The sequence below is a fragment of the Aotus nancymaae genome, unplaced genomic scaffold (genome assembly GCF_030222135.1).
Source record: "Aotus nancymaae isolate 86718 unplaced genomic scaffold, 86718_ANA_hifiasm-v0.15.2.pri h1tg000030l, whole genome shotgun sequence".
Lineage (NCBI taxonomy): Eukaryota > Metazoa > Chordata > Mammalia > Primates > Aotidae > Aotus > Aotus nancymaae.
In genome coordinates, this window is record NW_026988443.1 from 33003000 (window position 1) to 33015128 (window position 12129).

The following is a 12129-nucleotide window of genomic DNA, read 5'->3' on the forward strand; positions in this document are numbered from 1 at the left end:
AAAGACTACCTCAGCTGTCATCCTCTGTTAATGAAAAAGGAAATTGAAACAGTCTCTTCCCTTAAATCATTAAGCGTGTGGTCTTTGTTACAATGTATGTTCACAAATTCCCAAAGCGCTGTTCCCATTGGCAAGGATCAGGGTAAGAGAGAATCAGTCATGCGTTGGGGGAGATCCACCTCCATTGCTTCTTAGAGGTGTGACCTAGAGCAAGGGGTTTGGCTTTCTTGGACTGATTTTCCTCTGTGGTGAAGTGGGGATGACTTATTTAGAGTGGACTGTGAGGTTCTGCACGCAAAGTTCCTTGCTTAGCACCTGATACACACAAAGCATAAGTCATAGTTAGCTTCCAGTATTTCCAGCCTCAGCCTTGGCCGTGGGAGCCGTAATGAGGTCGGTGAGAAGTTTAGAGCTAGTGTTTATAACGTGCTTGCCAGGGGGGCTTGTATACAGTCGGCATTCATTAAATGCTGCCTCCTGTTATATCCTTAGGTTTAAGACACAGGCGCCACAATATAAACCACCCCCAGAGTACACATGCATTTGAAAATGTTACTGGGTTTAATGTGGTGCTATTCTCCTCCCTTCTGCCCTGTCTAAATGAAGTGTTTTTTGTTTGTTAATTTGTTTTGTTTTGTTTTTTTGAGACGGAGTTTTGCTCCTGTTGCCCAGGCTGCAGTGCGGTGGTGCGATCTCAGCTCACCGCAACCTCTGCCTCCTGCTTTCAAACAATTATCCTGCCTCAGCCTCCTGAGTAGCTGGGATTACAGGCATGCGCCACCACGCCTGCCTAATCTCCTATTTTTAGTAGAGATGGGGTTTCTCCATGTTGGTGTGGCTGGTCTCAAACTCCTCATCTCAGGTGATTTGCCTACCTCTGCCTCCCAAAGTGCTGGGATTACAGGTGGGAGCCACCTCGCCCAACGGAAGTTTGTAGGGTAAATGTCATGCTCTTGGAACTGTAGACAACTGTTGATTGGAGGATGTGAGTTTCTCAGCTAAATGAATGCATGGGGACCATATCCCTCCTGAAAGGCGTGATCAGTGCCAGGAGACAGAAGCTGCCCACTGTGGGGCAGTCCGAGATACTGTGACCTGCCCCGGGGTCCTGTGAGAGACTGGCCAGTTAGGCGGGCTGAATGCAGCCTTGCCCACTGAGCTGAGTTGTCTCTGCCTTAGGCCCTCCGTGCCTGGAGGTGAAAAGGGAAGTCAGCTGATTGTTCTTCTCTGGCTGCAACTTCCCACTGCCCTTTTGTATCCCAGTTTATATGGCAGTCAAGGACAGTGCTATTCGAGCCTCCCTCATGAAGTCTCAGCATCGAATCAATGCAGGCCCATGCAAAGCAAGCTGAGCATGGCATTGTGCCAGTTTAGCCAGCTAAGGTGTGGTCTATGATGCTGATCGTTATGATGAAAAAGAAAATGGAGAATGGTAACGAAAGAGGAGGAAGAAGAGGTGACTTCCCTCTAGCTGATGTGGATTATTTTTCTTTTTAAATTTCCATGTCTGTGTAGCTTGATCATAGGTCTCAGCTTAAGGACAGTGAAAGCCGTTTATTGAGTACTTAGTATGTGCTGGCTGCATAGAGACATGGCTTTTTTTCTTTTGTGAGATGGAAAGTCTCACTCTTGTCACCCAGGCTGGATTTCAGTGTGGCACGATCTCAGCTCACTGCAACCTCCACTCCCAGGTTCAAGCGATTATCAGGCCTTAGGCTCCTGAGAAGCTGTGGTTACAGGCGTGTACCACCACACCCAGCTAATTTTCATATTTTTGGTAGAGACAGGGTTTTGCCATGTTGGCCAGAGTGGTCTTGAACTCCTGACCTGAGATGATCTGCCCGCTTCAGTCTCCCGAAGTACTGGGATTACAGGGGTGACGTCACCTACCACACCTAGCCAGAGTCAAGTATTTCAAGTATCAGTGTTGAGTCCCTCCCTCCCTCCCTTCCTTCCATCCTTCCTTCCTTCCTCTCTCTTTCCCTGCCTCCCTCCCTCCCTCCCTTCCTTCCATCTGTTTATTATCTGACTTAATCCTTGAAAAAACCCAGTGGTATATGGTGTACATTTTCTAGGTGGGTAGATGAAGGGTTAGGAGGATGTAACTTCTTCTAAATCATGTGCCTCTTAAGTGGTAGAACCTATTTTCTCACTGACTATAGATGCTGAGCCCATTACTATGATACCTACTGCCTTTTAATTTAAAAAGTTATTATTTTTTTCCTTCTCATTATCGTTATATGATTTACTTCTCCTGTGCCTTGAAATCCGATTGGTCATGCCGATATGCTAAACCATCTTTCTTGCTACTGGAAACCAATCCTTCTGTGAAAAGTCATACATAGGCCCAAAGAAGGAGCTTAGTTATGCTGTTGCTATTGTGACAACTGTCTCAGGGACTGGAGTTAGAGCCAGGGTCCCCACTGCCACAGTTCATGGAGGGGTAGACCAGTGCTTCCTTTTGGGTGATGAGGAAGCTGGATTTGGCAGCTGGTTTTGTGTAGATTTGAAAGGGAGGTAATCAGGGGTGTGCTGAGGGTCAGACCCATTCACCCACATGTTGGTGCCACCCTGCAATGGAAAAGCTTCTGGCCTGGGCCTTCTCAGGAAGGTTGTCCAAATCATGAGTAAGGGCTGCTTTCGAATTGCTGCAGCTCCGGCCTATCTCTCAGGAGGCCTGCTGATAATCAGTAAATGAAATTCACCTTTCCCCCGATTCCTGAAAACAGAAAAGACGAGGATTGACTTACAGGGCAAATCATGAACACCGTCTTTTTCCAGCATGGTAGTTCGAGCTGCACAGAGGTAGGAAATTATTTTATTTGGGAGAACAAATTTAAGTTTGGCAGTTACCTGAAAGAAAATTAAGTGGCTGATTGCAAGTCCATTCTCTGGCCTTCTGAAGAAGATAGATTGTAATCTTTAATTAATCTATCACTCACACCAAAAAAAAAAAAAGTGGGGCAAGGGGTGGGAGAATGTTCATACCGCGTTTATTTTGGATGTCTGGGGTTGCATCTGGAAGCCCAGATAGCAATATCCAGGCATGGCTGCCAGCGCGCTGCACGTTCATGTTTGTTTAGTATTTTAATTTCCCCACGAGTCTTAAACCTGTGCGTGGTGTGCAAGTTGTGGCCTGGTGCGTGCACTTTGGCCACCGGCTTTCCCATTGTAATGAAGATGGAATGACTCCATGGATGACCTCTCCGTGCCTTTGTCTGTAGCCTGCCCTCCTCTAACTGAACACCTTTCAGACGAACATGCTCTGAACTCTTGAACTGCTCATTCTGTTCTCTGAGCGAATTGCTCAAGCTGCAGTTTATCATTATACGCCTCCAAAGACTTTGTGTTTCCTATGTTTGTCATCGAGATAGAATTTTTCATAACCCTTTACTAGTCATAAATTTGATTGTTAAGGGACTGGGTTAATCTTATTTCTAATACCAGCATGTGATTTTAAAACCCTGATTTAGGAGCATTTTCTTTCTGCTACCTTCCTAAAATGCATGGGTGGAAACGTATAAAATATGTCACCTGATATTGGAGGATTGTTTATTTCTGTTCATTTTGTCCTGAATAGTACCTATGAGATGCATTTGAAAACTTACCTTGTTCCTGTGTTTCTTCTGTTGCGATTTCTTCCATTACCTGGAATGGCTGCTTTGGACGGCAAGCCAGGCAATGCCCTTTCACAACTGTGGGATAGACAAGTAAAGAAGTCTTGGCAAGGAAGCAATTCCAAGACCATGGAAAGATCTGGTAGCAGGAGTTACGATTTGTGTTGCATAATATTTCAGGAACTTGCAACTCAATTTTGCATTACATAATATTACTTGCAACCCTGAACATGAAATAACTCACGCCTGCCTTTCTATAGCCCTTTAACTACATTGTATTGAATTTGTTTTAGTTCTCCTCTAGACTTTGCAGTGCATGACACATAGTAGGTGCTCAATAAATAAGTGTTAAACTGAACTGTGGTGGTTAGGTTGGTAATTAAGTGTACAGACAAAATCACAGTAGTCTCCGTTACCCTTGTCCTACTCATAAAGGAGTCTTGTGAGGATTCGTTGAAATAACTCACAAAAATACCCGGCTCTCTTGTTTCTCTGCTAGGGGCTCTTGTCATAGAGAAGCCATTGTTGTAGTCTTAGAAAAATGCATGGCGTTATTTTGGGGGAGAGGTTAGAGTAGAATTTTAGAGAGTGCATTTCTCTTCCACTAAGCAATTCTGCATTGATAGAAAGTAGACAAAGAATAAATCAAAAATATTTAGTTAATTCTTGTTGACAGAAGTAGGACTTGAGGTCCAAGGGTGTTACATTGTAGAGTATACACGTGGATTTTTAAGAGTTTTCCAATTCTCTTCCATGTGTGGACAGATTTGCACGTGTGTGTGTACAAACTGTACATGTAGTGGCTCTCTGGGAAATGAAATTTGTTCACCTTGCCAAAGCATGTTTTCCCTCTAAAGAGAGGCAGCTGATAATTACTAATGCTAATATCGGGGTGAGGTGCAATAGATAATCTAACACCAGCAGTGATGCCCAGAGCATTTATATTTGATTCTAGAAATGCGTTCATTTTCTTTATCTTGCTATTAATGTACCTCTATTGGGCAATTTACTGTCTCTTCATAGATAGGATCTGATCCAGATCCAGTATACATTTATAAAACCACACTTGCATGTAAATACAGGCATTTCCCATTTCACAGTCTTTTTAGCTTCCCTTTCCAATACCCCTTTCTTTCTCTCTCTCTCTCTCTCACACACACACACGTGCCCATCCACCAGCATAAACTGTAAACACTGTTTTTCCACCCTCACACTTTCTTCAGCCCCAATCTGTGTTCAACATCTGCCTGAGAGTGATGTATTCATCTATTTAGATATGGTTAGAAAAAGCAAAACAGTAACAGTAGAATCTGGACAGGATTAATGTCCTGCAGGAAGAAACAACAGAAAGAAACGGAATCAAGAACTCAGGTGCTTTTTATAGGTTAATTGTGCAGGGTAATCATTTATTCATTTGAAAGCACCATCTTGATTCTGAGCTTTGGTTCCACATGTTAGAATTGTGTTTCCTGGGCCTGGATTTTTCCCCTTGCCTGTTGCGTGTGTTACTTCAAGCGCATTTGCTGATTGCAAATATCCTTGACTCTTCTCATGGGCTTTACTAGTATTCGTGAAATCATCAATGTGGGGTAAAAGGAGAAAAGGATTCGTTTTATTTTTGACACATAAACTAGATGTCATTTTACCAATTGCTCGTTAATGCTGATGTTTCCCATGGGTCTCTGACTATGAAATCTGCATACAGTGGTTACACGCTGGGCTTGATTGTTAGCTCCTGCCTGAGCTCTGAGTTCCTGTGGATTTCTATAGGGTCCTGTAAATTTTATCCAATGGACATTGTGTTTCAAAAAAAAATAGGATCTCATTATGTCACCTAGGTTGGAGTTCAGTGGCATGATCATAACTCACTGCAGCCCCAAATTCCTGAGCCCAAGTGATCGTCCCACCTCAGCCTGAGTAGCTGGGACTATGGGCATGTGTCACCATGCCAGGCTAATGTTTAAAAATTGTTCATGGAGACAGAGCCTCACTTTACCCCCTAGGCTTGTCTCGAACTTCTGGCTTCAAGTGATCCTCCTGCCTTGGCCTCCCAAAGTGCTGGGACCAATACAGATTTTTTTTATGAAAATTAGGTCCCCCACCATTAATAAGATCATTGTCAGCTGACTCAGGGAGGTAGCATGGTACATACAATTAATTTAGATTTTTTAACGGCTTTTGAGAACATTCAGATAACCTATATTTTGAGACCTGAATTTTATTTGAAATGTGAAAAGCAGCTTACAAAATTGCAGGTACTCTCTAAATATACTTTTGTTATACAAATACACATATATGTACACACTTAGAAAAGTATTCTGAGAGAAGTACACTGAGATATCTACAGCGCTTGTCTCTGGATAGGATAGGTATAATTTAATTGTTGAAAGTTAAGTTAGTGAACTTGGCCAGACAGACCTGGGATCAAATTCTGCCTCTATCACTAATTGGCTGTGAGATGTGACACTGAAAAAGCAATTTAGCTTTGGTACACCTCCAGGTCCTTATCTGTAAGGTGACAATTACAATAATACCCACCTCCCAGGGTTATATATCAGTGGGTTAGGCACAGATTTAGGAACTCGGAAAACGTACCAGTATGAAGTACTAGCTTTTACTGTTTCTGGGTTTCTGATTTTTCTCTCCTGTTGTGAACATATGTTGCTTAATTAATATGAAAAATAGAATAGTTTTATTTGTTTTGTTTTTTAAGAATCAGTCGAGCACAGATGGGACTATTTTCATGGATTGATGTCTTGCTTGAAATCAGTTACCAGAGGGTTTCTTTCAACAGAGTATACCAAAAAAACCGAAAGTGAATTACACAGATCCCAGCTTAAGACCTGGGCTTAATCTTCATGATGTTTGCAAAGTAATACTTCCTAGAGAACCTTCCCAAATTTCCATCGACACTAGACATTTCAGGATGTGAAATGTTAAGCTAACAGAAACGGTCTATCAGGTGCATCTCCAGCCTCCGTAGACGCTGCTGGGTGGATGAACTTATGTAGTGATTTCCTGGCGCCTTTTTCCTGACTGTGGATACTTGGGTAAGGAGGAGATTCGTCTCTGGATGGCGTGATGCACTCTGTGTTCTGCAAGCTGGAGAACATCATGTAGAGTCTTGAAAAGTAGGAGGAGAGAGGGGCAATGGGAAGAAGACTGAGTAGGTGTTGCAGGGACCTACAGTCAGCCTGGTGCCCCAGTTGGCCTTTGAATTTAGTCCTAGGTTTTTTTGTTTTTGTTTTTTAATAGTTAAAGCTGACGGCAAACCACATTGCTTTCTCTGATCGAGGAATGGAAAGTATGCAACAGAAGGCGATCTGCAGAGGTGACCATTTTCCCTGGACTTGAAGTTCGGCAGGTGCCTCCTGCACAGGTCCGCACATGAGGGATTGCCTAATGCAGCGAGCACAGCTGTGCTCAACTGTGATTTTCTTTCTTTCTTTTTTTTTTTTTTAAAGAGAAAGAGAGAGAGAGAATGGGGAGGAGGAAAAAGGAAAAGAAAGAGGGAGAGAGAATGGAAGTATTGCTTTCTTGCCCAGGCTAGAATGCAATTTAGTAATGGGTATTGAAAACCTCTTGTATACTGATAATTATACTTAATGATGTAGTCAGGAAGGAATAAGGGAAGAAGATAACAAACAAACAGCCAACCAATATTTCATTTAAACCTATGATATGCTATGCGATTACTGAGGAGTGATTTACTTCCAATTATATAGTCACTTTTGGAATAGGTGTGAGGTGGTAATGTATGTTTTGTGTATTTGAAGTGGAGAGTTCTATAAATGTTTATTAAGTTTACTTGTTCCGGGTCTGAGTTCAAGTCCTGAATATCCTTGTTAATTTTCTATCTCGTTGATCTATAGAATCGTTAGCTCTTCTTGTTACATTGATCCTTTTGCCGTTATGTAATGTCCTTCTTTGCCTCTTTTGATCTTTGTTGCTTTAAAGTCTACTTTATCAGAGGCGAGAATTGCAGCTCCTGCTTTTTGTTTATTTGTTTATTTTTACTCTCTGGTTGGTAAATCTTCCTCCTTCTCTTTGAGTCTTTGTGTATTGTTGCATGTAAGATGGGTCTGGATGCAGCATACCGATGGGTTTTGGCTTTTTATCCAATTGAAATATATATAAGTTTAATACTGGCGTTTGATGCTAGCTGGCTGTTTTGCCCATTAGTTGATGTAAATTTTTCATTGTATTAATGTTCTTTGCTTTTTGATATATTTTTGGAAAGGCTGATATTGGTTGTTCCTTTATATGTATAGCGCTTCTTTCAGAAGCTCTTGTAAAGCAGGCCTGGTGGTGGTGAACTCTCTAAATACTTGTTTTTTCGCGAAAGATTTAATTTTTCCTTCGCTCATAAAGCTTAGTTTGGCTGGATAGGAAATTCTGGGTTGAAAGTTCTTTTCTTTAAGGATGTTAAATATTGGTCCCCACTCTTTTCTGGCTTGTAGGGTTTCTGCTGAGAGATCTGCTGTGAGTCTGATAGATTTCCCTTTGTGGGTAACCTGACCTTTCTCTCTGGCTGCCCTTAGTATTTTCTCCTTCATTTCAACCCTAATAAATCTGGCAGTTATGTGCCTTGGGGTTGGTCTTCTTGAAGAATATCTTTGTGGTGTTCTCTGTATTACCTGGAGTTGAATATTACCTTGCCTTGCTAGGTTGGGAAAGTTTTCCTGAATGATATCCTAAAGAGTATTTTCCAACTTGGATTCATTCTCTTCATCACATTCAGGTACACCTATCAAACGTAGATTAGGTCTTTTCACATAATCCCATATTTCCTGGAGACTTTGCTCATTCCTTTTTATCCTTTTTTCTCCAATCTTGTCTTCTCGTTTCATTTCACTGAGCTGGTCCTCGACTTCTGATATCCTTTCTTCTGCTTGATCAATTCGACTGTTTAAGCTTGTGCATGCTTCGCGAAGTTCTCGTGTTGTGCTTTTCAGCTCCATCAATTCACTTATATTCCTCTCTAAATTGTCCATTCTCGTTAGCATTTCGTCAAACCTTTTTTTAAGGTTCTTAGTTTCTTTGCATTGGGTTAGAACAAGTTCTTTTAATTCACAGAAGTTTCTCATCACCCACATTTTGAAACCTGCTTCTGTTATTGGAACACACTCGTTCTCCATTAAGCCTTGTTCCGTTACTGATGAGGAATTGCGATCCCCTGTAGAGGGAGAGGCATTCTGATTTTGAGTATTCTCTGCCTTTTTAGGCTGCTTTCTTCCCTTGATTATATATTTATCCATCTGTCGTCTTTGTAATTACCGACTTTCTAACTAGGTCTCTGAGCGGACGTCCAACTTTTTGATTCCCAGCGCCGAAATCTGAGCAATCCACTGCGCCGGCCAAGACAGCGGTGTTAAGGTTGATGGTGCCTTTCTGCCCAGGAATCTCTGGACTCTGCACCAAGAACTGCTGCTTTAAGGCGCCAGCAAAACCGCCGCACCGGCCACAAGAGTCGCTCTGGCGACCCGTGGAGCTCCTCCGCTGGGAATCTCCTGGTCCGTGAGCTACAAATATTCGTCTGAAAGTGTGGCGCCCTCTCGTTCTCTGCGCTTTCACTGGGAGCCACGTGCCCGAGCTGCTAGTGATCAGCCATCTTGGATCTCTCTCTCCTCAACTGTGATTTTCTAAGAGACGCAGAAACACATTACACGAAGGCAGATCTTCTGTCAGCCCTCTAAACTGGCATAACCTTGAATCGTAATTCAATAAATGCATTTCTGCAAGAAGTGAAGATAATAAGCTGCAAGTGCTTTCGTTTTCTTTCTCTCTTTCTTAATGCGGGGAAAATCGAGATGGGATTCTCAGAACCCAGATGGGGGCCTGGGAGTTCTCACAATCTGATCCCTGAGGACATTAGCCCCATCTCTTTCTGTAGCCAGAACCAATAGAAAAATGAGAGGAGGAGAGTTGAAGTAAAATAGCAAACATTTTCCTTTCATGGTGTGTGTGTGTGTGTGTGTGTGTGTGTGTGTGTGTGCGCGCGCGCGCGCGCGCGCGCGCGTAAAATGGGATGTGGTTGGGGAAGGATTCTAATTGAGCATATTACAGATGTTTCATTTCGTGCTCATACTACATGTCCAGTGTGGGCACTGGCCCTCAGGGACCTGGGCTGAGAGAATCTGTGATCTCACAGCTGCCACATCTGGCACAGATGGCCTTCTTGATCTCCAGTAGGGACAGTCACAACAGCAGTTAAATGCTTTGGTCTGAAGTGTCACGCGTCGTTTCCTCTCGACTGCCTACTGGCTAGGCCAGTCATATGGCCCTGCAGAGGGTGGGAATGTCTCATCTCCCTGTAGGCTTAAAAAGAGAAGAAAACCAGAGGTCTGTGCACAGTGCGTTTTTATTACAATGATGCCCTTTCGTCTACAGAGAGAAGGACTGAGAGGGACCGTACTGTTGGTTGATATGGTCAAACTTGTGAACAGAGCCAAAGGGTGTTGCTTGGTCATTGCAGCTTCCACCCAGCACCTTACACAGAAGTCTGGGTCTTAACATGGAAACTTCTCAATAGTGACCAATTTCTGTTCTTTGCACTGTATTGAGCATACCATATGCTGAAAGACTTGGAACACAAAAACCTAAGGCCAGGGGCACTCTGTAGTATTAAGCCCTCAGTTGTAATGGAGGCATCAAGCCTGTAAGACCCCAGACCTTACCTTTTGTGCTCCTTGTCTTGTGGAGGGAACATCCATCCTCGAAACAGAAACTTGTCAGATCCCTTGGATATACTGACAATACATTGATGAGAATTGAATGCCCCATAAATTGCATATCCCCCAGGGCCCGGTAGGTACCCTGTCTTGCTTCGTATGATTCAGAAACCCTGTTTATTTGTATCAAGGACGGTTGGTACTTTAATCATCAATAAACTAACATTTCAACAGACTGCCATAAATTTCTTGTCAAAAAAGAGATTATGATTAGAACACTGTGATGAAAGAGAATCTGTACATAGACTTACATCCCTCAGTTTCAAAGCTTCTAGCAGTAGGGCTTAGAGGTTCCTACAGTAAGAACAGCCTAGCCAAGCAGAAACCCATGTTTTCTACTTTCAAGGTATTTGCGAATTAATTTACTTGCATATATTGGCCAAGATCTAGCACAAGCTGTTAATTTTCAATGAATAAAAAATCGAGTTTTGAGAGCAAATATTTTGGTAAGGAAATAGAAAAGTGACACTAATATTCTCTCGGACTATAATTGTTCAACAGTAGACATCTTTCACCAAGTGCTAATATTACATTAATTATTAATAAAATCCAACTCCTTAAGTAATAATACAATCATAGTTACCATTTATAGAGAGCAGTGTGCTGAGCATTTTGCATTCCTTATTTACTCTTCCCTACAAGCTTACTAAGTAGATATTATCTTCATCTTATTAAGTAGACAGATCCTTATTTGTAGATAAGGAAACCGTGGCTGACTGAGTGCCGAAGTCACAGAGTTGCTGAGTGGCAGAGCGGCAATTCGCATGCAGAACTGTGTGGCATCAAAGCCATTTTCTAACTCATTGCAAAGCACAGTGGATTAAAATTAGATCATTGAAACTGAGACATGGCTGGGCATAGTGGCTCATACATGTAATCGCAGCACTTTGGGAGGATCACTTGAGCCCAGGAGTTTGAGACCAGCCTGGGCAACATAGCAAGAACATCCATCTCTACAAAAAATGTAAAAATTAGCCGAGTGTGGTGGTGTACTCCTGTGGTTCCAGCTACTCAGGAGACTAAGGCAGGGAGATCACTTCAGCCCAGAAGTTCAAAGATGCAGTGAGCCATAATCACACCACTGCACTCTAGCCTGCATAATAGAATGAAACTGTCTCAAAAAAAAAAAAAAAAAGATTATGGCCAGGCGTGATGGCTCATGCCTATATTCCTAGCACTTTGGGAGGCCAAGGTGGGAGCATCACTTGAGTCCAGGAGTTCAAGACGAGCATGGCCAACATAGTGAGGCCCCATCTCTAAAGAGAGAGAGAGAGAGGGCTGGGTGCGGTGGCTCACATCTGTAATCCCAGCACTTTGGGAGGCCAAGGCGGGCAGATCATTTGAGGTCTGGAGTTTGAGACCAGCCTGGCCAGCATGGCAAAACTCCATCTCTACTAAAAAATACAAAAAAAAAAAAATTTAGCCAGGTGTGGTGGCGCATGCCTGTAGTTCCAGCTACCTGGGAGGCTGAAGCAGGAGAATGGCTTGAACCTGGGAGACGGAGGTTGCAGTGAGCTGAGATCATGCCCCTGCACTCTAGCCTGGGTGACAGAGCAAGATTCCATCTCAAAAAAAAAGATTATTTTGAAGATAAGCAAACCAAATGGGTATTAAGATTTCATTCTCATTTTATTGATTCTTTTTCTAAGTAGATACTTGTATTCTGATTCCCTCAGCACTTTGGGATTGTCTGATTAGTAATGAATTCCTTCCCACTGGTACCCCTGTGGCCAGGGAGTGACTACAAGGGTCAGAGCTGTTGTAGGGGAGCTGTTTGGACA

At 42.8% G+C, this 12129-nt stretch overlaps 1 protein-coding gene across 1 annotated transcript in view; it reads left to right on the forward strand.

Annotated features, from left to right (window-relative positions):
• Positions 1–12129, forward strand: part of WWOX (WW domain containing oxidoreductase) — a 1123669-nt gene that overhangs the window by 442442 nt on the left and 669098 nt on the right. The window lies entirely within an intron of this gene.